Source organism: Rhipicephalus sanguineus, chromosome 4, assembly GCF_013339695.2.
Source record: "Rhipicephalus sanguineus isolate Rsan-2018 chromosome 4, BIME_Rsan_1.4, whole genome shotgun sequence".
NCBI classification, from domain to species: Eukaryota; Metazoa; Arthropoda; class Arachnida; order Ixodida; family Ixodidae; genus Rhipicephalus; species Rhipicephalus sanguineus.
The window spans coordinates 134841017-134863989 of NC_051179.1; the positions used below are offsets into that span (position 1 = coordinate 134841017).

The 22973-nt window shown below is 47.3% G+C and overlaps 1 long non-coding RNA gene across 1 annotated transcript; it reads left to right on the forward strand.

Moving 5' to 3' along the window:
* Positions 1–3102: 3102 nt before the first annotated feature.
* Positions 3103–7801, forward strand: LOC119389008 (uncharacterized). Its single transcript, XR_005182956.2, has 3 exons — positions 3103–3203; positions 6015–6075; positions 7629–7801. It is a non-coding gene; the product is annotated as an uncharacterized LOC119389008 (long non-coding RNA).
* Positions 7802–22973: the final 15172 nt, after the last annotated feature.

Sequence of the window (22973 nt, forward strand, 5' to 3'; positions counted from 1 at the left end):
ATTTCTATGAACTAATGTTTCCTTTAGGTTCCTTAAGTGATGAACGTAGTCAACGTCGTCGCTACAGATCCGTCTTACACGCATCGCCTGTCCGACAAATATCCCTTGTTCGTAGTGTCGCGGGTGATGATTATCTATAGTGCAATCTAGGTATTGTTGGCTATCTGTTGGTTTTCTGTACAGCGTCGTCTTTACTTTTCCTGTTTTAATAGATACAGTCGTGTTTATAAAGGTAATGTCACTGGACGAATGGTGCATGGTAAATTTATTATTAGGGTGAAACATGTGAATATTATGAAGGAATGCGTTTACTGCGCTTATGCCATGAAGAAGGCAAGTCCGCTTGTCGCAACGTCGGCTCCGACACAACCCCCGTTTAGAAATTTTCCATTACAAGCTTCCGTCTTACCCTCGTTCCTGCCATCTTTCGGAAGACAAAAAGGAAAACACCTAAGGAACAACTCGCAAGAACAATGGATGCTCACGTGTGATCAATAACCGACTCGTGTTACGCAGCAGGCTGCGACACTTCTCGATACATTTATAAGGAACGTCGAGCTGTCCCTCACGAAATTGGGTGTTGTTTGCAGTAACATGAGGGAGCACATGGGGATGGTGTTATGCGCGTTGAAACGACTGACATAACATGCTGTTAAGTGCGATCAATTTTGTCCATCAATAAATGATAATAATCTTGAAACGTCTCGCGGTCGGATATTAAATGCGTTATGGGATGATGTATACCGCTCAACTGAACCAGACACTGCGTATGAAGTATTTATGGATCATTTTAAAACGTTATATTTGGAGCACTTCGCGAGGGAAAAAATGCCACGACGCAGGAAAATTAGGAGGCCCTGGATTAGCTCTTCATTTCTTTACCGCATAAACGTTAGGCACAAACTTTATAAAACTTTGTTAAAACTAGCGCAATCTGAAGCGTATCGAAGTAACCTAAATAAGGACAGTAGAACGCCTCAGACGCAGTATTATGCATTTTCCAACGTAGCAATGGTCTCACCGATGTTCTCTGGAAGCAGTTATGTACTTTTTTCCAGCCAGCAGGTACAAATGAAATACCTGATAAAATGGCTTTTAACAGGGCTGATGTCTGGTATATCCCTGGCTGAGCCTTCCAACAAATTTTTCCTTGTTCGCTCCCAGTCCGGTGGTAGTTTAGTGGCGTTATAATTCGTTTCATCGAGTAACCCTGACAGTGTTTTTCGTTCTGCTGTTGATAACATGTAAGTCGCTACCACATTTTGAATTCTCGCAGATAGTATGTCCTTGGATGCGGACGACTGGCAGATTTTGCCGGTTCAAGTTGTTATTGACCTAATTGCGCCTTTGCTGCCTAATATATTTGACCTTTGCCTGATATTAGGCCTAACAGATATCACAGAACTCGGCACTCAAAACTGAGTAGGCACGACGCTAAACAGGGACACGACCAGAGACCTCACCTTTACCGCGAAGATTGAAAATTCGACGTGGCGCAACACACTAGAAAATTTAAGAAGAGGCGGCAGCATATCAGTTACACGCCAGAGAACAGCCGAATAAACCCAAAGAAACACAAATGACATTAAGAGACTGGCAACTACTTCGTGGATCACGAGAGGCGACACAGCAACAATCCATCACAGATATAGAAAAGCGAACTAAGTAAGTGAGCGATAGCGTCAAAGTTGCCACAAAGGTGGCACAACGTGAATATAACTTGGAGGAATGCGACAGCAGATTTCTCCACACGTGGGAAGCTAACCAGTCGCTTCCAAATGAAGTTAAAGGTCAGGGCCATAACCGTAAGTTGAGAAAGCCCATAGCGCTCCTCGATAAAGCAATACAAGAATATGCCACGCACTTCAACAAACAATGGGAGATATGTCATTCGACGGCCGGGCAATTAATCGCTGCCAAAACGTCGCACATGCTCATGTTCCTGCCTGACCCTGATAATAAAATCCGCAATGATGTATCACTGTCTTCATGTCTCAATAATTTATTAATGTCTAATTGATTCTCGGTCCTTCGTTCTCGTCTGTTTCTCGCTTGAAGAAACTTGCTCAAGACCACCTGAAGTTCTGGAAAGGGCACCCATAGTTAAGTACACGGGGCTTTCGCATTTCTTCTCCATCGAAATATGACCGCCACTACAGGGTTTGAACCCATGAGATGACTGACAGGGTCGCTTATGCATTTCCCTAAGGCGACCCGAAGGCAAAAACCATGTTCTTTTTCTTCTCAGTCGATGTATTCATACTGCCCCGCCACCTACCGAAAGCTTTCTGCACCTAACGTGGTTTTGCACTGCCTCCAGGATCAGAGGCACGTCACCTGGTTTTGCACTGTCTCCGTGATCGGCCCACCTTTGGCCAAGCTACGATGTGATGACGTCCCCTTGCAACGTCATGATGACGTCATACCATGGTGTCATACTGTGACGTCACCACGCGATGATGATTTTTGCATCACTCGTGTTGTCGCCGACGGTTAATTTTCGAGTTTGATCACGCATCTGAGGCTTTCGCCTTCAAAGAAAAACTACAGGCAAGCCATGATTAAGTGACGCCTGTGATACGCCAGTGTGGGCTGAGAACAGGAATTTTAAAAAGGACTACAGCAGAAATGCGTAACGCAGGCGCCCCCTTGCAGGCAACCTCGCTAGAAGGGGAATATAAACGCAAAATGTTCATTTTTATTTTGGAAACGTGTCATAAGCGTCAGAGAAAGACTTGCGTACACCTCTCACAATCACGGCGATATGATACCAGAGGGTTCAGCAATAAAACCTGACCTTATACAAACTTACTTGTCATGGAGCTCATCAGTTACAAGAAGCGTCAATTCCACGAAAATTCAGCAGCAGCAGCGTCAATTTCTGTGAGCAACGAGGGCAATTCATTTTCAAAAATAACACCTGTTTCTCTTTTCGTAGACAATATTTATCAAAGGGGAAGCACTGATGAATCTTCTGGGAAGCCAATAATGGCATCAGCATACATTGTTCTCATAGCAGCAGGCAGATTCTTCAAGGAAAGGAAAGGAGTTAGTGTGACGTCACTGCGGTTCTATAAAAATGCGGTTGATTAGAACAGCTCCGTCGGCAGGAAGAAAAGTTTTCAGCCATCTTTCTTCGAGATGCTTTCGATTAAGACTGCCGCCTTTAGCTTTCTTGCTGTCACCCTCACGCTTATCTATCAGTAAGTATACTGGCGTAAAAACATATACCTTTAGTTAAAATGACACTAAATAAGACAGCGATTTCTCTCGTGTTAGTAAATTACGGTTTCACAATAGAGAAAGCACCTCTTTTAGCTGTAGAAGATGCTTGGTGAGCAAGAAAACGTGCAAAAAGAAGATAGAGGCGGCGAAGCCGCCACGAATTTCCCGCGCTAGGTCCTCGTGTAGTCGTAGATTTTGTCGGCGTCTGCTAGGCCCTACGTAATCGTTTGTCGTTAAAAAGCATTTACCTTGTGTTCTACGGATATAAAGTCTTGAGATGGCAAGTTTCAGAAATTTTCATTGAACCAGTGTGACCAAAATACGCCAAAAGGCTGAAATTGGTGACGTCACACAGACGCCGACGTGGTGAAGCTCCGGCGCGAAATTCGAGCATGACACATTGAGCTTAATTTCCTGTTTCAGTAATTAAACTATGATGACGAAATTAACTACAGTAGTGTTCGGAAAGAATAATTCTTTTGTTTAAAGTGACTTAATGCTTATTTCAGTGAGCGTATCAGTAGCTAACCTTTATTTTCTCATGCTCAGCATCTTTCGTTTTATTGACCAGCATGACTGCAAATTAGCTTCTTTTGAGCGCACAGTTACCCAGCAATTTAAAAGAAGCTACGAAATTCGGCGAAGAAGCTCAATGTGCTTTCGTGGAAACATTTTTTTGAATTAAGCATGCTTTCTACTTTTACGCGTGCTCTCCAGAGATACACGTGCGGGGCGGTTCGTAGCTTGACTATGCCGTTTTTGCCACTGACAAGTCAGTGCCTGTGTTAGAGTCACCTGTGGAAGGGTGGAAACTGCCTTAGCAAGAGAAGGTTTAAAGGGCCCCTCACCAGGTTTGACAATTTTGAGCCGACGACCGCAATGCATGCACTAGGCGTTCACGATTATGTCTGCCAAAATTTGCAACGCTACGCACCGCGTAAATGGGTCAAATTTCAAGCTGAACGCTGGTTTCCCTTCTTCTCGCGGCCGCGCGCCCAGAGAATGAGGGGATGACGTACATGAGAAAATGGCCCTACGTAGATGGTAGTGCTGTGACGTCGCTCCTCTACGTAGACGACTGTGTTCTGACGTCGCCAACAGTAGCACGTGACACTGCGATAATTATTTGACACGACGCGTAGTTTTTGTAATTTGTTGCTTGAATGGATGAATAAAACTTGAGAGCAATAATAAAACACACAAACGGAATGTGTGCGTTTTCTTTTTTAATTTTTACTGCGAATCGCAGCGAGATTCGAGACTAATCTACCTCCGTTTCGCACGCGTTCGTGTTCTCGCGCTTTGCGCATCGTGCAGACGCCACCCTTTACAACGAAATTAATATTCTACCGCGTTCCAGCGCTCATTAGGCTCATTTATCCTCCCGCGTCTAACTAGATGTTCATGCGGCACACCGCTACTCTCGCGTCCGTACAAATGTCGCAGTTTTCGCGCTCAGTAATAGGTTGAAAGCCAAGTGATCGGCGAGGGCGCATTCGGCATAACTTGCAGAGATGAAGCGCAAAGAACGCCGCCACAACACCGCTCGCGTCTCGGGGGCTCGGGATGGTTCGGGCGCGTCATGCGCTCGTGACATTTTGTGCGCATGACGTGATCATGCGTATGCGTTATGTGATCCTTCCGCTCGCGTGGCGAAGAGGGCAGGGAAGGGATTTGGCTTGCGAAGGCTACGCGGGGCGAGCGGCAAGGGTTTGCAGCTCGCCTCCTCGCATTATGGTTTCGCGCCGCTACAAATTATTGTTTTTCTCAGCTTCTAACGGACCGATTAGAAAAATTCTTGTGGCATAATGCTCTTTATTGGGCTCGCAACAACTTGCAATGTCTAACTAAAATTCGCTAGGTCACCTGGTGAGGGCCCCTTTAAGGGATGCTGAAGGACACCGATTCACCGAATGAATTTTCGTTCTGGTCACCCGTCCTGCGTACGATGCGTCGGGAGACAGGGAGGCTTCTTGTACAAAGATATCTTAGTTCGCCTGTTGTAACATTTACAACTTTGTCTGCGAATAAAGAACATTTTCTCACATATCACGCGTGTGAGTCTCGCGGAAAGTTCTGTAATATTTTCGGACTGCAATATATTGCTGTCAGTGGCCTATACTTAGGTTTCCCAGTTTATTTCAGTGTTATAAATAGGAAATAAAAAGCGCCACATTTGGGAGAAAAGGGTCCGCTAGGATACGCGTCCGTACGGCAGCACGCGCAGTTGCGCAGCTGCACCCTTTTTTTATGCTGTTGCCGATAATAACAATTCATTATTCCTGTGCTCTTTGTAACTGATGGGCCTTTAAGCCAATCACTGATTGCGCAATTCACGTATTTAGACGCTTGCTGCGATTCTACATTTCCGCCACACCATATTACACGCGCTAAGGACACTCCTCCCTCTACATGACGATTCTATAAGTTTCATTTTCCCGAAACAGTTTCAAGCACTGCCATGACTCTTTAATAGAACCCCTGCTTGCCATGCAGAAGTCCTGGCCACTGGAACCGAAGACTTTTATTATTTCTTTAATTGCACTACCTCAAATTTTCGCTCACAACCAACGACGCTGACGCTGGCACCGGAATTTCACGAAACCAGTTCTTTAACGCTGTCGCGTTAGCACTGACCCTATTGTTGGTGATATAAAAGGAAACAGTCATTGCTTAACTTGAATTTTCGACGCTAAAACGAGAACGACGATCTGCACTTGCGACTCTAAATATGTTGTTCCAGAAACTTGAATATTTGTTGAAAAAGCTATCGAATCATTTTCCTGCAGATTTGACGTATCCAGTGCCAAGTTACATTATCACCAACAAACGGTTTGCAATCCTTCTGTGGTAAGCCATACCATAATTTCTGCATTCAGGATGTCAGTTTTTGGGGTCTCTTGACGGTTATCACAGAGGAATGGTCTAGTTAAGCGAAGCGTTCTTGGAAGCGTTCTTACGGCGCCTTGCGAAACCTCTCCAGGTTTTGAGAAGCCTCATCAGCTCTCACGATGCCTCGCCTCATGATGTCAATGCTCTTCACATAAATGATCAACTCCGGTCGGCGCATCTATCTATCTATCTATCTATCTATCTATCTATCTATCTATCTATCTATCTATCTATCTATCTATCTATCTATCTATCTATCTATCTATCTATCTATCTATCTATCTATCTATCTATCTATCTATCTATCTATCTATCTATCTATTCATCGGAATGCGACTATCACCATAGAGAGCAGTATAATGCCACATGGTACGCGACATTTGCTGTTCATTACGACGGCAGTCAGACTGGTAAAGACGAGACGCTTTATCTGGCAAACTCTTTGGCTATTTTCGTGTGACCGAGCATCACTTACAAACAGTGTTGCACTTGATACCACTAAGCGTAGGTCACGCGAGAATGCACGGGAGCTTTAAGCGATACTTACAGAAAGAGCTGATAAATTACAGGAATAACGCGATCACATGAGTCTGTTTTGTTCCACAGTGGTAACGCTGGAATGGTCAAACAGGCCTGTACATAAAGTGACGTGTTTGGCTGACTCATTTGTGCAGTGAGTGTTATTTGATCTTCTGGGCACAATTTCGCACAATAAAGAGTTTAGTCCGTAACACTCTAACTGCTACCTTCTTCACCGTTCCAACCGCTTCCCGAAAAGTTCGTCATTGCACCGTGTGATGGCGCAAAAGTGCAGTCGCTTTTGTTCTGTTCTTGTTTGTTGAGGTGGTGTAACGGGCAGCAGGACGCAATGGAGCCGGCATTACTGACAGACGGCAGCGCGAACGGTAGACGATGAGAGCTGCTGTTCGTTTGCAGCGTTTCGCTTTCCTTATTCTGTTCTTAGGTTAGTGTTCTGCACTTCCTACAAAATTCCTGCAGTAAACAATGAACCTTAAGCTGGCAGTAAGCGCTTGTCTTCGCCGTCTTTGTGTCCTTCGTCCTGCTTCGCACTGAAGCACCTTAACGAAAATCGTGGTGCAGGTTTTAGAAACGGCCTGTGAATTGCTCGCACTGCCGGGAATCCACTGAGGCTTGTCACCACTCATGCGAAGCTGTCTTAACTTTCTATTTCGGTCGCCTTTTACATGCAGAAACACCGCAGACAGACAGGCCTAGACATAAGGCGCTCTGACACAAAATGTGCTTCTGTGAACAAGTGAATGAAATATCAAGGTCATTTGGAAGCACACCGTCCGCCAAGGGCCAATACAATTAGAACTGTATATGAATATAATTTCTGGACATTATTTCGAATATTATCAGAGATACAGCACAGTTTGATAATCTGAGATTTGCTTTTCATGTTAATACTAAGATTATAACTGTATGTTTCAGCTTTGATAGTGATTGTATAAGAACTACATTTTCCACACACTCGCTGCTCTTTTCAGCTCTGCTCCAATCCGGAAAACCCTTTAGACGATTGCGGACCAAACTGCAGGTGTGTTTACGGGAACAGTTTTGGTGCCGACGGGAGGAGGCTGATGCATTGTTCAGCCGAATAAAATTTTGTGGCGCATGAAAACTGACTAAAACTTCCTAATACAGCCCACAAAAAAAGAAACTGGTGCGTTTGTCTCATTTCTTTCTGCTACTTGTGAAGATATATCTGTGTCTCTAACAAGCCTAGCTTAACATTTTTTAAAAGGAAAGTTAGGTAATGTAGCTGCGGAGAAAAAAAAACAACTGAGGAGATGCGTTGTACTGTGGGAATCGATGTTAGTTGAAGCACTGTGCGGGGCTGAGCCGCACGCTGCGTTTCGGCCACTTAGCATAAACACTCTGCCACCACGTACGTAATGCCATGACGTATTATTGAGAGTGTAAGTCATGCATGTATATTCTGGGAGCCTATTTAAAATGACAGTCATATGGGGCGCCCTCAATTGTAAGCAACCAATGTCACGGCATATCCGTTATGGCATTTACTTTGCGTTAGGCAAGCATGCATGCCTCATATCATACGGACATGTGTATTCGTTAATCGCTTCACTGCGAACGAGGTTCACTCAGTAAAACTTTTACACTTATTAGAACATGGCGTGGGCTGAACCTGAAAGCATTAAAGGGATAGCGTTAAAGAGCCCGCTTCGCGGAAATAGCACTGTAGGTGTGGGTGGCGTAGGTTGTGAGCGAAAAAATGCTACGGATGCAATAAATAAAAATCAGGGGTTCGAGCATGATTCCAAACCAGGCCTTCTGCGCGCAAGTGAGGGGTTCTACGACGGAGCCGCAGCAGTGCTTCGAAAAAGCCAGTGTTTCGCACACCAGTGCTTCGGTAAAGAACCCTATACAGGCGTTTTGTAGTGCGAGGTGTGGTGTTAACTCGTGTATTATTGCTTGACAGAAGCGTTGAATTGGACCATGTGTCACACCATGTGAATTGCGCAACTTGTGGGGAATTTAAAGGCCCACCGCTTACAAAGCGCTCAGGCATACGTGGTTCTCGTGCAATCATCATTACCAACCATACACTCTAAGAAAAAATCGAGTATTTGGGGAGTATTTCTGCCACGCATCAATAATCGCCATATGGTTTTCTCGCGTTTCCTTTCTCGAAAACCCGGCTCTCGTCACTTTCCTATCAAGAATGCTGTCATGCTGATAACGCGCGCTCCGTTCGTGACCGGGAAGTGCCGGGACCACGGTGATAACGCCAGGAACGTACGCGCAGTGGATGACGATTATTGTTGCGTGGCAGAAATACTCCCCAAATACTCGACTTTTTCTTAGAGTGACAGCATCAAGAACGTGTGCAGTTGCGTAGGGGCGCATATTGCGTTACGAACGGTTGGTGGGTACTCCTCTGCTTAACAGAATGATAAATTATGATGAATAACTGTACAGTCAGTTGGTATTATAGGGGAGTTTAAAACCTCCCAGTGTTTCGCTCACAGGCGTTCGTCTCCTCACCGCACGGCTGAGGTGCCCAACGAGAAGAAGAGCGTGGAAAGCGAACGAAAATGAGTAGTGCCCCATTATGCTATCTCGGTCCACTACTCAAGACGAAGCTTAACCGATCTCGAAGTTTTCGTGTCGCAGGACTGTGTGAATAGATTATCTTAACTTATGCAAACACCATTGATTACGGCAGAATGTACAAAGGCGCACGCAGAAATGCCGCGATGTTCGAACTGCAACTCATATTTGAAACGAACGACAACCGCGCTCTCCGCCATCATTATACTGTGAGTGTTTCGTTTTGCTGCGTATAGGTTTGATTGCTGAGTTATTTACAATTGTGGCCATGTGAAAATATGATATCCTGATTAAAGGAACGACCAAAACGACACCGGTCAAGGTCATTCATGTCATGCATACTTGTCGTACATGTACAGGCTGTTTCATACTTAGGGGAAATCTCGGAGCGCCTGGCATCGCGGTGCGACTAGCGCTGCAATCGCGCGTCGGCAGCAGCTCGCGCGTGCGCAGACGCTTCAAGGGTGTAGAGGTGTACATCTGCGCACGCGTGAGCTGCTGACGGCGCGTGGTTCCAGCGCTGGCCGCATCACAATGCCACGCGCTCCGAGATTTCTCCTAAGTGTGAAACAGCCTGTACGTCATGACATATCATTCCTAAGGGCGGCGCTGGCCAACACTCCCAGTATTACACAAACAGAAAGAGAGAAAGAAACATTTCAATGAAACGCTGGAGATGTTTGCCTGGCTATTCGCCTGACATGCTACACCAGGTGCTGGGCGACGATTATAATATATACACTGATGAAAGCGTAACATATACAGCCACACAAGTTTACACAGTTTCGTTCACGCTCGTGGCCCGCAAGAAAGTCAACAGCGCTTTCGTAGCACAAGCAGAAATACGCAGTAAAGTGGGTAGGAAAGTGTCGGACTCTTGCATGTTTGGAAGGTTACACCTTAGCGTGGCGCCGTTCATCCTATTTGCAGCCTATGGTGATCTTGGGAAAGCGGGGAGTCTTCCAGAGCCAGTCTGGCTATATTCTCGGCAGTGGGTGGAGGTTTCCGCATACCTTCAATCATCAGCACGTCACCTGGAGCCGCAAGCTCATCGACATTGGAAGTCAGAGGAAGTCTACAGAGTGCATGCGTATTCTGGCTTTTTTCCCTTCTCGGTACAACTCGTAGTCATATGCTCTCAAAATCACGAACCAACGGAGCATACGCGGCGATAAAAGTTGCTGAATTTGCTTCCTAGGCCACATTATTCGAAGAAGCGGCATATGCTCGGCCACGATGGGTAAATACCGACCGGCAATAAACCGGCAAAAATTCTAACGGTAAACACAATTACAAGTCCTTTGTCAAGCTGAGAGCAATGTCTTACCCGTTTGCTCAGTGTTCTTCACACAAACGCTGATGGAATGGTATTTCGCGTCCGTTTCCACGCGGATTCCGTACATTTATTGCACTTAGCTGCAAGGTTATGGTTACCTTCACACCTAAAATTAGGAACATTAGCAACGTGAACAGTGTTAAGCTTATTACCTTATTTAGTGGACTTAAAGACCCAGACGTTTCGCCCTGACTTCAACAGGTGCAGCGAAATAAATCAGACGCGTCAGCGCAGATGCATACTTTAGTAAAACCATGAAGTCTTAGAGTACAAAGAGACAAACACATAACACGTACACCGGCTCACGGAAAGTGTATTGCTGTAAACATATGTATGCAAAGATGTAGTCAGTACTCGTGTTCTTTTACCTCCTTCTGCTTTTTGTATTCGCCCTGTTGGTAATGACATTTATTTGGACAGTCAGTTGTCATAGTGTACAAACGCCCAGAAAATAAACGTAAGGACATTCCTGAGCATACCGTTGTTATATAAAATGGAACAAGCATACGCTAGAAGCATTCTTCGAACGCATTCTTCACAACGCGAATTCTGTAACCAGGCATCACACAATGCGAATTGCGCAACGAGTAGATTGTTGAATGCTTCCAACCCATTACAAAGGAATCCGCCAAATTCTTCATCGTCATCAGGCACAGCATCAACAAAGTGCGCATAATGCCTTACATGCGTTTAGCAGGTACCACGGCTCTCCTTAGAATGACGAAAAATGGCACAGTGCCTGCTTCCCTACTTCTCAAAAATTACAATGATTTAGAGCGTAGTGGGTTCCTCCCAAGTGCACTTGTATTGGCTGCCAAGAAAAGCCATAAGCGCATGATTCATTTCCTCGGGGTCTCAGTTAAGTTCTTCGCCCCTCCCCCCCTCGCGCTCCCACGTCAACGTATGTTATACAGCATGGCGGGAGGGGGAAATTGCGACCGAGCGTCACCCAATGCAAATTGCATAACTGGTGGGCCGTTTAAAGCTTCCAACTCATTGCAAAGGGCTGAGCCATAATTCTTCATCGTCATCAGTCGTCGCGTCGAGAAAGTGCACATAATGCCTTACAGACGTGTAGCTCGTGCCTCGCTTCCACGCAGAATGACGGATAATGGCTTAGAAGGTGCTTCCCAACCTCACAAAAATTGTGATTGATGGTGTAGTGGGTACCTTGCTAGTGTACTTGTATTAGTAGCCCCAAGAGAGCTTACAACGGGCTCTAGAAACGCCGCTCTTCCAGCTTTCGCTGTGATTGTGCTGCGGTTTCAGCGCAGGCCTGGCGTTTTTTATCGACGGCTGGCGCTCTGTTCGCTGCTAAAAGTGTACTGTGTGTATTGTTGTAGTTTGACTTTCCTTTTCCCGGCCACAAGTTCGGCCAAATAAAGAGTTTCATCTAGGACATGGCGCCTGCTGCCTTTGTCGACGTCACGGTGACTTATAGTACCGCACAGTATGTTCACGGTGACTTATACTTATGGTACGGCGGAGAGAGAAACAACTTTATAGATTTAGCTTGCCGGTGATTCGAATGGTGGTGGCAAGTAGCTCGCCACGACCTTTTCGGCCGAGTTAATATAGTACGGCGCTGTACACTCTTTACTGCACAATACTATTTTTTCCAAATAATTTTGAAACCCGACATATTCGTTTTACAGCGAAAACTGTTATGAGATCATTTCAACGGTCGTTTTTCACGCCGTAGTTGTCTGCCGCCGCCGCCGGTGTCCGTAACCATTATCGCGCGAAATAAGAAAAAAACGAAATAAAGAAATTACAGGGTGGAATGGGGTTCGAACCTGGGCTCTCTGCGTTCGATCCCAGTGTTCTACCTCAGAGCAATGCCAGTGCTTGAGACTGCCTTGCAAAAAGACGCTATACAGGCTTCACGTCCGGAAGGAACCACATTAGCATATGTAATTTAGTGTGGTGTAAGAGTGAAATAATAACCACGCATCATACAACCCGAATTCTGTAACCAGGCGTCACACAATGCTAATTGCGCAACGAGTGGGCTGTTGGATGCTTCCAACCCATTACGAAGGGCTCTGCAATAATTCTTTATCGTCATCAGGCAGAACATCAACAAAGTGCGCATAATGCCTTACATGTTTTTAGCGGCTACCACGGCTCTCCGTTGAATGACGAAAAATGGCATAGTGGCTGCTTCCCTAATTCACAGAAATTATGATGATTTATAGCGTAGTGGGTTCCTCCCAAGTGCTCTGGTATTGCTTGCCAAGGAAGCCCATAAGGCCATAATCCATTTCCTCGGGGTCTCAATAAAGTTTTTCACCCCTCTCTCTGTCTCTCTTTGTGACGTCAACGTATGACATATTGCATGGGTGGATAGTGAAATAGCGACCGGGCGTCACACAGTGCGAATTACGTAACTGGTGAGCCGTTTAAAGCTGCCAACCCATTTCAAAGGGCTGAGCCACAATTCTTCATCGTCATCAGTCGTCACGTGAAGAAAGTGCACATAATGCATTACAGATATGTAGCTGAAACCTCGCTTCTGCGCAGAATGACGAATAATGGCGTTGTAGGTGCTTCCCAATTTCACAAATATTGTGATATATGGCGTAGTGGGTACCTTGCTAGTGTACTTGTTTTGTAGCTCCAAGACAGTTTACAACGGGCTCTAGGAATGCCGCTCTTCCAGCTGTCGCTGTCGCTGTGCTGCGCTTTCCGCGCAGGTCTGGCGTTTTTTCAATATACGGTAAGTATATAGGAACAAATTATGACCTGTTTCCGTTTATTAAACAACTTATAACTCGTGAAATCAATGTAGCAATCGCATAACTTCAGCTATGTCGCAATATATAGTGAACCACAAGGTGAGTTCTTCCATCAATAGCATTGCGCAAACATTCACTGGTAACTTACGTACAGTCCTACTGACAAACGCACTCATGTTGATCCCGAGCTATCAATTTTTCTTTGCGAGTTTCAGTGCTTAATAAGCATAATATTATACTTTTAACTCTAATTTTCACGCCTTGTACTATAGTACGTCATGCCACAGCTATTTGACAGCGAAAGCTCTTGTGGGATCACAGCAGCTGATTTTGGTGGCGCAGTGTTCGCTGCCACCGGTGTCCGTAACCGCTATCGCGCACAATAGGGAAAAAAAGATGACCACGATCGAGCGGGATTCGAACCGAGTCTCTCTTCGTGACAGTCAAATCTTGCACCACGGAACCACAGCGGTTCTTAGACCTACGTCGCAAAAAGCACAAGCAATCACGTTCACGGATGTAATACAGCGTGGTAGAAAAGTAAAATAACACCATGCGTGACAAAATGTGAAGAGCGCTACAACATGGTGGTTTAAAGCAAACCAACAATCACTAAGCGCTCAGCCGTAAATCTTCATCGTCGTGAGCCATAGCATCAACACAGTGCACACAATGCCTTAAATATGCGTAGTGGGTGATTCCCTACTTGGCAAGATTATGATGATTTATAGCGTAGTAAGTACCTTTCAACTGTACTTGCCGTAGTCGCCCCTAGAGATTTTACAAGACGCTTTAGAAAGTCCGCACCTCAGTTTTCTCTCTGACTGCGCTTCATCTTCTGCGCAGCCTGACATTTTCTTTCCTGTCACTTCCACTACTTGAAGGTGTATAATAACAGGATATCTGTCGTATTTTAATTTTGGTCTTTCTATTCGTAAACTTTAGTAAATAGAGCATTTTAGTGCACAGCCAAAATTTATATGTGCGCCTTTTTTTAATCACGATTTTTACAGAATTTTACATTATTTGCGAAAGCGCAAGTAATTATCATTACTTGCGCTTTATCACCCTATAATATACATATCTGCCATGAAAAAATCAGTAAACGTCTTCGTAGCGCATTAATTTCTTCAGATAGTGCGTTAGCGTTAGCTGCTTTCATTGAATATGGAAAATATTTGCAGGCCCACACTGACAGAGTTTCTTTTCGTTTCTAGAGTGAACATTTTCGCTGGCTTGAGAAACATTTTTTCTTTTGACTACTCTCGCGGAAACGACCATTGGAGGGAGCACATAGGCTGTAGCGACCAAAGCAAGCGGAGACGCCCATTGAAGCGTATCCGGGCTCTTCCCAAGAAGGCTATTTATACAGCACTTTAGGGTGGCGGCGCCTGCCACGGCACAAATATGAGTTCCACCCAAGGAGCAAACGAGCCGTCCTTTCTGCGCGCTTCGTTGGTCACGATCATCAGACATCGATTTCGTGTCCTTCTTGGAGCCTACAAGCTACGAGCGGCGCTAAAACCTTCGCATTTCTTGTTTTTTGGGCTGTTCATTGAACCATCGTTCATGCTCAAATACGGTTCCTTAGCGCCTGTTTGCAAATGTAATCATTGGCGACACATCGCTGGAACTTTTCCTGTGGAACTTAGGCAAAGAGAAGAGAAAGAGAGAGACGCATGAGTTCTAATGTTCATTTGAGAAGCTATCATTCTTTCCATTTTCCTCACTCCCTTTTTACGAGTTGGCACTCACGCAAAATATCATTAGTATGCATTTAGAAATACTGCGTCATTTCTAAAATGGCTGCATCATTTATATCAATTTGCACGAATTATGCAGAGCCATGAGCTGGTGAAATAATATTGCTGAAACATGTCTCCCTTTTTAAGCCACACAGAAGTTTTTAAAAGCCGCCTGCTTCATATAACTGCGCTTATGCAGCTAAAACCGAAAAGGTTCATAAGAGGCCTTTGCAATTGGCTGACCCCATGCTCCTCCATTATATGTTCAGCGTTGGATTCAATGAGCAATTTTTTGGAGGGCCGAATAGTGTTAGCGTAAATTATTTCTGTGTATACAGGGTACAGTTCACAAGCTTACATTCTCCGAGGGGCGCGTGCTACCTGCACGGAAAAACAAAATGCATGATTCACCAATTACCATAACATGAGATGTTATATTGCGAGCAAAATAGTTTATGGCACGCACTGCAATAAACGAATAAGCTTGAAATTCGTATTGAATTGAGACTTCGATACCGCTTTTATTTTCAAAATGACGTGCATCAATATTGTCGCGGTGCAACGCGAACAAACGAGAAGGACAACTTGCGACAGAGAAGCAGCGTTTTCAAATCAGCTGAACAGAAAAACGTCTTCCTCGTCTTGCACTGCGAAGCCTACTTTCCCACTAGCCGGAGTCTGTGAAACCTCGCCATCGTCATCGTCGTTTATGTTTATACACGTATCACTTGCCTCTCCTTAATACAGCATCGCCCCGATGCTAAGCCAGAACCACCGTTTTATGGAAGTGCACAGTCAGTCGGTGACATACGATTTCATGCGTACCACATGCACAAGTTCAGGCCGGTGCTGGCGACGCCTTGTGCAATGGGGACTGTCGGGGACGACCTCGTAGGTTACGTCACTCAGCTGTCGCGATACACGATATGGCCCGAAGTATCGCCTTAACAGTTTCTCAGACAGTCCACGTTTCCGTATGGGCATCCAAATCCACACTCGGTCGCCGGTTGCGTAGGTTACTATTCTGCGGTGGGCATTATAGCGGCCTGCATCGTAGTCTTGTTGCTGGCAGATCCGTAAGCGTGCGAGCTGCCTAGCTTCTTCCGCGCGTTGAGTAAACACGTCGGCGTCCGTGTCAATGTCGTCCCATTAGTGTAGTAACATCGCATCCAACATCGTCCGTACCTACCGTCATGAACGAGACTGAATGGAGTCATGCGAGTCGTTTCTTGTTTAGCTGTATTGTACGCGAACGTGATATAGGGTAAGATTTCGTGCCAATTTCTATTTTGGGCATCCACGCACATAGTCTTGTTTAAGCGCTCTGTTAATCCGTTTGTTTGCGGGTGGTAGGCAGTTGTCTTACGATGAGTCGTGCCACTTAACATCAAGACATGGTCTAACAGAGCTGCCGTAAATGCGGTTCCGCGGTCTGTAATCACGACGGCTGGGGACCATGTCGCAGTACAACATTCTCTAAAAAAATCTCGCGACTTCCGCCGCTGTGCTTCTTTGGATTGCCTTTGTTTCGGCGTACCGGATCAGATAATCCGTTGCGACGATAACACAGCGGTTCCCTGCAGTAGACGTAGGAAGTGGACCCAAAATATCCATTCTGATCTGGGCAAATGGTGTTCGTGGGACTTGAACAGGTTGCAGCAGGCCGGCTGGTTTCGTCGGAGGCGACTTGCGTCGCTGGCAGTCGAGGCAAGTACGAATGTGATGCTTCACGGCTTTGGTAAGCCTTGGCCAGTAGTATCCTTACCGAACTCTTGCCAATGTGCGCGTGTAGCCTAAGTGACCAGAGGTCACCTCGTTGTGACATGCTTGAAGCACTTCAGTACGAAGGGTTGTAGGAATGACGAGCAAATAGGGAGGTCCGATCGACGAGAAGTTTCTTTTGTAAAGGACGCTGTTCCGTAAACAAAACGACGGCAATACTCATGCAAAAAAACGCCAGGCCTGCGCTGAAACCGCAGCACAGTCACAGCGAAAGCCGGAAGAGCGGCGTTTCTAGAGCCCGTTTTAAGCTCTCTTGGGGCGACAATACAAGTACACTAGAAGGTACCCACTACGCCATAAATCACAATTTTTCTGATGTTCGGAAGCACCTACTAAGCCATTATTCGTCATTCTGCGGAGAAGCCAGGCACCAGCTACACGTCTGTAAGGCACTATGTGCACTTTGTTGACGCGACGACTGATGACGATGACGAATTATGGCTCAGCCCTTTGTAATGGGTTGGAAGCTTTAAACGGCCCACCAGTTATGTAATTTGCATTGGGTGACGCCCGGTCGCTGTTTCCTTCTCCCGTAATGCTGTATACCATACGTTGACGTGGGAGAGAGACGGGGGGGGGGGGGGGGGGGGGAAGAACTTCACTAAGACATTGAGGAAATGGATCATGCGCTTATGGGCTTCCTTGGCAACCAATACAAGTTCACTTGCGAGGAACCCACTACGCTATAAATCATTGTAATTTTACTGTGACCCCGAGGAAGTGGATCATGCGCTTATGGGCTTCCTTGGCAACCAATGCGAGTGCACTTGCGAGGAACCCACTACGCTATAAATTATTGTAATTTTTGAGAAGTAGGGCAGCAGGCACTGTGCCATTTTTCGTCATTCTACGGAGAGCATTGGTACCTGCTAAATGCATGTAAGGCATTATGCGTACTTTGTTGATGCTGTGCCTGATGACGATGAAGAATTATGGCAGAGCATTTTGTAATGGGTTGGAAGCATTCAACAACCTACTCGTTGCGCAATTCGCATTGTGTGACGCCTAGTTACAGAATTCGCGTTGTGCGACGCTTGGTGCTTATTTTACTATTCAACCACGCTATATTGCATATGCTAGTGTGGTTCCTTCCCGACATGAAGCCTGTAGAGGACCTTTTTGCAAAGCAGTTTCAAGCGCCGGCATGGCTCAGAGGTTGAATACTGGGCTCCCACGCAGAGGGCCCAGGTTCGAACCTCGTTCCATCTTGGAATTTTTTTCTTATGTCCTTTTTTTTCTTATTTCGAGCGATACTGGTTACGGACACCGGCGGCGGCGGCGGACAACTACGGCGCCAAAAACAGCCGGTGAAATGATCTCATAACAGCTTTCGCTGTAAAACTCTGGGCGCACTCTGAGATTGTCCGTCTAAATAATTAAGTAAGCCAAGCAACTCAGGGTCGTCACGTTGTTGTTGGGCGATCGTGGACGTGTCGAGGACACCAAGGAATGCAGTTTCATCCTCATCGGGTGGAGAAGCCGACTGTATTGGTGATCGAGACAGGCAGTCGGCGTCCATATGTCGCTTCCCCGACTTGTGTACGACCGTCATATCAAATTCTTGCAGCCTCAGACTCCAACGCGCCAAGTGGCCGGTGGGATCTTTAAGATTAGTCAACCAACAAAGTGAATGATGGTCGCTAATAACATTGAAGGGGCGGCCATACAAATACGGGCGAAATTTCATGACTGCCCATACCACGGCGAGGCATTCTTTCTCTGTTGTTGAATAATTAGCCTCTGCACGTGCTAGCGTTCTGCTTGCGTAGGCGATGACTCTTTCCGTGTCCTCTTGCCGCTGCACTAGCACAGCTCCCAGACCCACATTGCTAGCGTCAGTGTGAAGCATCGTAGGGGCTTCCTCGTCAAAGTGGGCAAGCACGGGGGGTGTTTGATGACGTTGGCGCAGATCATCAAACGCAGCTTCCTGTTCGTCATTCCACTGAAAGGCGACGTCGTCCCTCGTGAGCCGAGTTAAAGGTGACGCACTGCGTGCGAAGTTCACGATAAACCGCCGATAATAGGCACAAAGGCCCAGAAAGCGTCTGAAAGTCTTCTTGTCGGACGGTACCAGGAACTGTGCAATGGCGGCAATTTTGTCGGGATCGGGCCGAACGCCTGCGTGGTTGACGACATGACCAAGAAATTATAGCTCTTCAAAACAGAACTGACATTTCAGTGGCTTCGACGTGAGGCCCACGGACCTTATGGCTCGTAAAACAAATTCCAGCCTGTCGAGGTGCTCGTCAAACGTTGCGGAAAAGACTATGACGTCGTCAAGATAAACTAAGCAGGTTTTCCACTGCAACCCCGAAAGGACAGTATCCATGAGCCTTTGAAAAGTAGCGGGCGCTGAACACAAACCGAAGGGCAAGACTTTAAATTCGTATAAACCATCTGGTGTAACAAAAGCGGTTTTCTCCCGGTCTATTCGATCCACCTCGATTTGCCAATATCCGCTCCTCAAGTTCATTGCAGAAAAGTAGCGAGCGTGTCGAAGTCTGTCAAGCGAGTCATCGATACGTGGAAGCGGGTACACATCTTTCTTGGTCACCTGATTAAGCTTCCTGTAGTCCACGCAAAAACGCAGGATGCCGTCCTTTTTCTTGACTAGGACTACAGCTGATGCCCAGGGGCTCTGTGATGGCTGAAGCACGTCATCTTCAAGCATTTTCGCAACTTGTTGCTGTATCACTTCGCGTTCCTTGAGAGCCACACGATAGGGATTCTGGTGAATAGGTCTCGCCGTGTCTTCGGTAATTATTCGATGTATGGTTAGCGGCGCACGACCAACTCGTGATGTCGGTGAAAAGCAGTCCGGGAATTCGACTAGCAACTCAAGAGGTCTCTTTCGTTCGTCCTTTGGCAGGGTAGTACCAACGTCAAGAACGGGTGCTGTTTGTTGTTTAGGCGCTTCGTCCAGTACCGATAAACGGCCTTGGACTTCTACAATATTGTCAAAGTAAGCGACGGCTGTGCCCTTCAGAAGGTGCCTGCGCTCAGCACTAAAGTTGGTGAGGAGCAAGTTAGTGCGTCCAGCAGTGACAATGAAAATACTTGGTGCAACTGAAATGCCATGGTTAAAGAGAAGCGAGCTGATTTGGTCGGCAATGCCTTCGCCGTCGAACGGTGCGTCCCCTGCCACCGAAACAAGAGTGCATGACCGTGGCGGGACGACCACATCCTCATCAGTTTGACGCAGAGGTTTATGTGTCGCCCCTGAACAATCGACTAAACCAGGGCTGTCGCGGAACGTTATTAAACTGTCCGGGATGTTGATGACGGCGCCATATTCTCTCAAGAAATCCATCCCAATAATTAGGTCTTTGCAACATGCGGCGACAACAACGAACGTCGCCACGAAAGAAGAACCACCGATGTTGATTCTCGCTGTACAGCTTCCGATAGGCATCAGTAGCTCGCCTCCTGCAGTCCTTAGGTGAGGTCCCGTCCACGGCGTCTTTACTTTCTTGAGGCGTACGGCGAGGTCTTCACTTATAATAGAAAAGTCGGCACCGGTACCAACTAAAGCGGTCACTTGTTGTCCGTCCATGAGAACGGCAAGGCCTACGGTCACAGTTTCGTCGGTGTTACGTCGTGTCGACTTTACGGCGTCCTGTGGTGAGAGTAATGGGGGCTTTTTTTTGTCGTCTTGACGGCCTGCAACCTTACCCCCGGAGGTCGCCGCCTTCAGTTTCCCCGGCGTGGGCTGGGTGACCTCCGAGCAAGGAGGTCAGCAAAAGTGCGGCGGTGCAATGAAGGCGAGTGGGCAGGAGACGGAGAGCGTGGTCTATGTCCCAAACCCGGATAGTAATCAGGCATGCTCTCGCCGTCATTGGTACGGCGGTCGTCAAAATGGGGTCGAGGCGCTGGAGGTCCTTGAGAACCAGTGTCGTCGTGGCGCGATACGTAGTCGTCGTTGGCGCGTCGACTGTCAGACCAAGGCCTAAGAGGGCGAAACGAATCGACGTGGTGCCAGCAATGACGGGAAATATGGCCCACACCTCCGCAGTTAAAACAAAGTGGACGCCTATCTACGGTGCGCCAGGCGTCTGTTTTGCGAAGCTGTGCACGTCGCAACGGCTCCTCATGTGGCGAAGGCCATGGCATGTCAGCGGATGGCTGGTCGTATGGCGGCAGGACGGCAGGTCGCCTCGATTTGTCCTCCTGCGGCGGTGGCCAAGGAATGGCGGCAGATGGCTGGCGGTACGAAGGTGGAACGGGTGGCGGGCGTCGAAAGGCGGCGGCGTAGCTCATGGGACGCTGATCTTGAGGAGTATCAGCCGTCGAGAATGCTTGGAGGATTTCGTCGCGGACGACTTCAACGACAGACGCTATGGGCGTTTCCGTTACCGGAGTCCGCAACTTCTGCAGCTCCTCGCGAACAATCTCTCTGATCAAGTCACGCAAGGAGCTGTGATTGTCAAACGTCATGGTGGCGGCATGAAGTTGGGCGCTGCTGGATAAGCGGTCGGACTGTCGGCATCATTCGTGAAGTGCCCGCTCGATAGCCGTAGCCTCCTTGATAAAATCCGCCACGGTGCTTGGCGGGTTGCGCAGAAGTCCGGCGAACAACTGCTCTTTTAAGCCGCGCATGAGGTGGCGCAACTTCTTATCGTCGGTCATATGTGGGTCAGCTCTACGAAAGAGACGGGCCATATCCTCGGCGAACATCGAGGCTTGGGGTTTTGAACCCGTAACTCTAGTAGTTGCTGAGCGCGGTCCCGTCGATCGATATTGGCGAAGGTGTCAATCATCTGCTGTTGAAAGTCGCGCCATGTTGACAGACTGCCTTCGCGGTTTTCATACCAAGTACGAGCGCTGTCGTCAAGGTAGAAATAGGCGCGGGAGAGCTTTTGCTCAGCAGACCACTGGTTGATCTTGGCGACACGTTCATAGTGCTCAAGCCAGCCTTCAACGTCTTCGTGTGCGCCACCACCAAAGCGATCAGGCACCAGTGGTTGAAAAAGCGTTACATGAGATGGGTTGGGAGGACCGCTGGCTTGGAGTACCTGTTGCGGGCTGGCGTTGACCATTGGTAGTGGTAAGCGGCGCTTTGTGGAGGGTTCCGGCGAGGGGGTGAGCTCGGGAGCAAGGCCGCGCAGCCGACGACTGAAGCGATGCACGGGAGTTGCTATAGGTGCGTCCGGGCTGGATGAACGACTCCCAGTGGGAGTGTGGAGCATCAGGTACTGCTGCGTACCCCGCACCTCCACCAGTGTCGCGGTGCAACGCGAACAAAGACAACTTGCGGCAGAGAAGCAGCGTGTTCAAATCAGCTGAACAGAAAACCGTCTTCCTCGTCTTCCACTGCGAAACCTACTGTCCCTCTAGCCGGAGACTGTGACACCTCGCCATCGTCATCGTCGCTTGTGGTTATACACGTGTCAATATATTTGTGCTCAAAATTGCCGTTTTTTCACTAAGAGCAAAAGAAGAACCGTTTTATGCACTGGTTTTCTAAAAAAAACATGGCTGATCCCTCCGTCATAGGAATCGGTATAACACGAAAGTGAAACGTGTCTTCACAGAAGTAGTGATTATTGTGTAGTGATATATGAGAGCTTGTACAATGTCTATTCGTGTTTGGCAGCTATAGCACCGTTTGACGTGGATGCACCCATGTTGAGAGCATGTCTCTATCGCGACGACTAACGCCCATGATCATGATTAAACCGTTGTGGTAGCTGACGGTGTGAACATATATTTGGACACAGCGAATCGTGAATCCCGCGTAAGGATGATATCAACAAGCTCATAATCAACACTGGTACCCGGTATGCACTTCTTCAAAGCGTCGTCAATTAAGGAGAGAAGCGGCACGGTGTGCGCTTTTTAGTAATGGGTAGCCGACGCCTGTGCTCATGGATACATAACACACACTGCGCTTCAGCAACACGGGAGGTAGAGGTTCGTAGCCTGAGCCGCAAACGCGTGCGTCCCGCTGGCCTCTGTCTCGCAGGCGCTGCTCTCGCTCCACCAAGGCACGACATTCGCCCGTCGAAATCGCGTCCTTTCTTCAACGCATATTGCAGCAGTTTTGTTAGTCGGTGCTCGCGCAATTGAAGCAGTCGGCGGCGGAGAAATCCCGTTGGTGCACGTGAAAGCTGCACTACTCCGACGAGCCGACGCACGCTAACACGAAGCCAAAGGCAA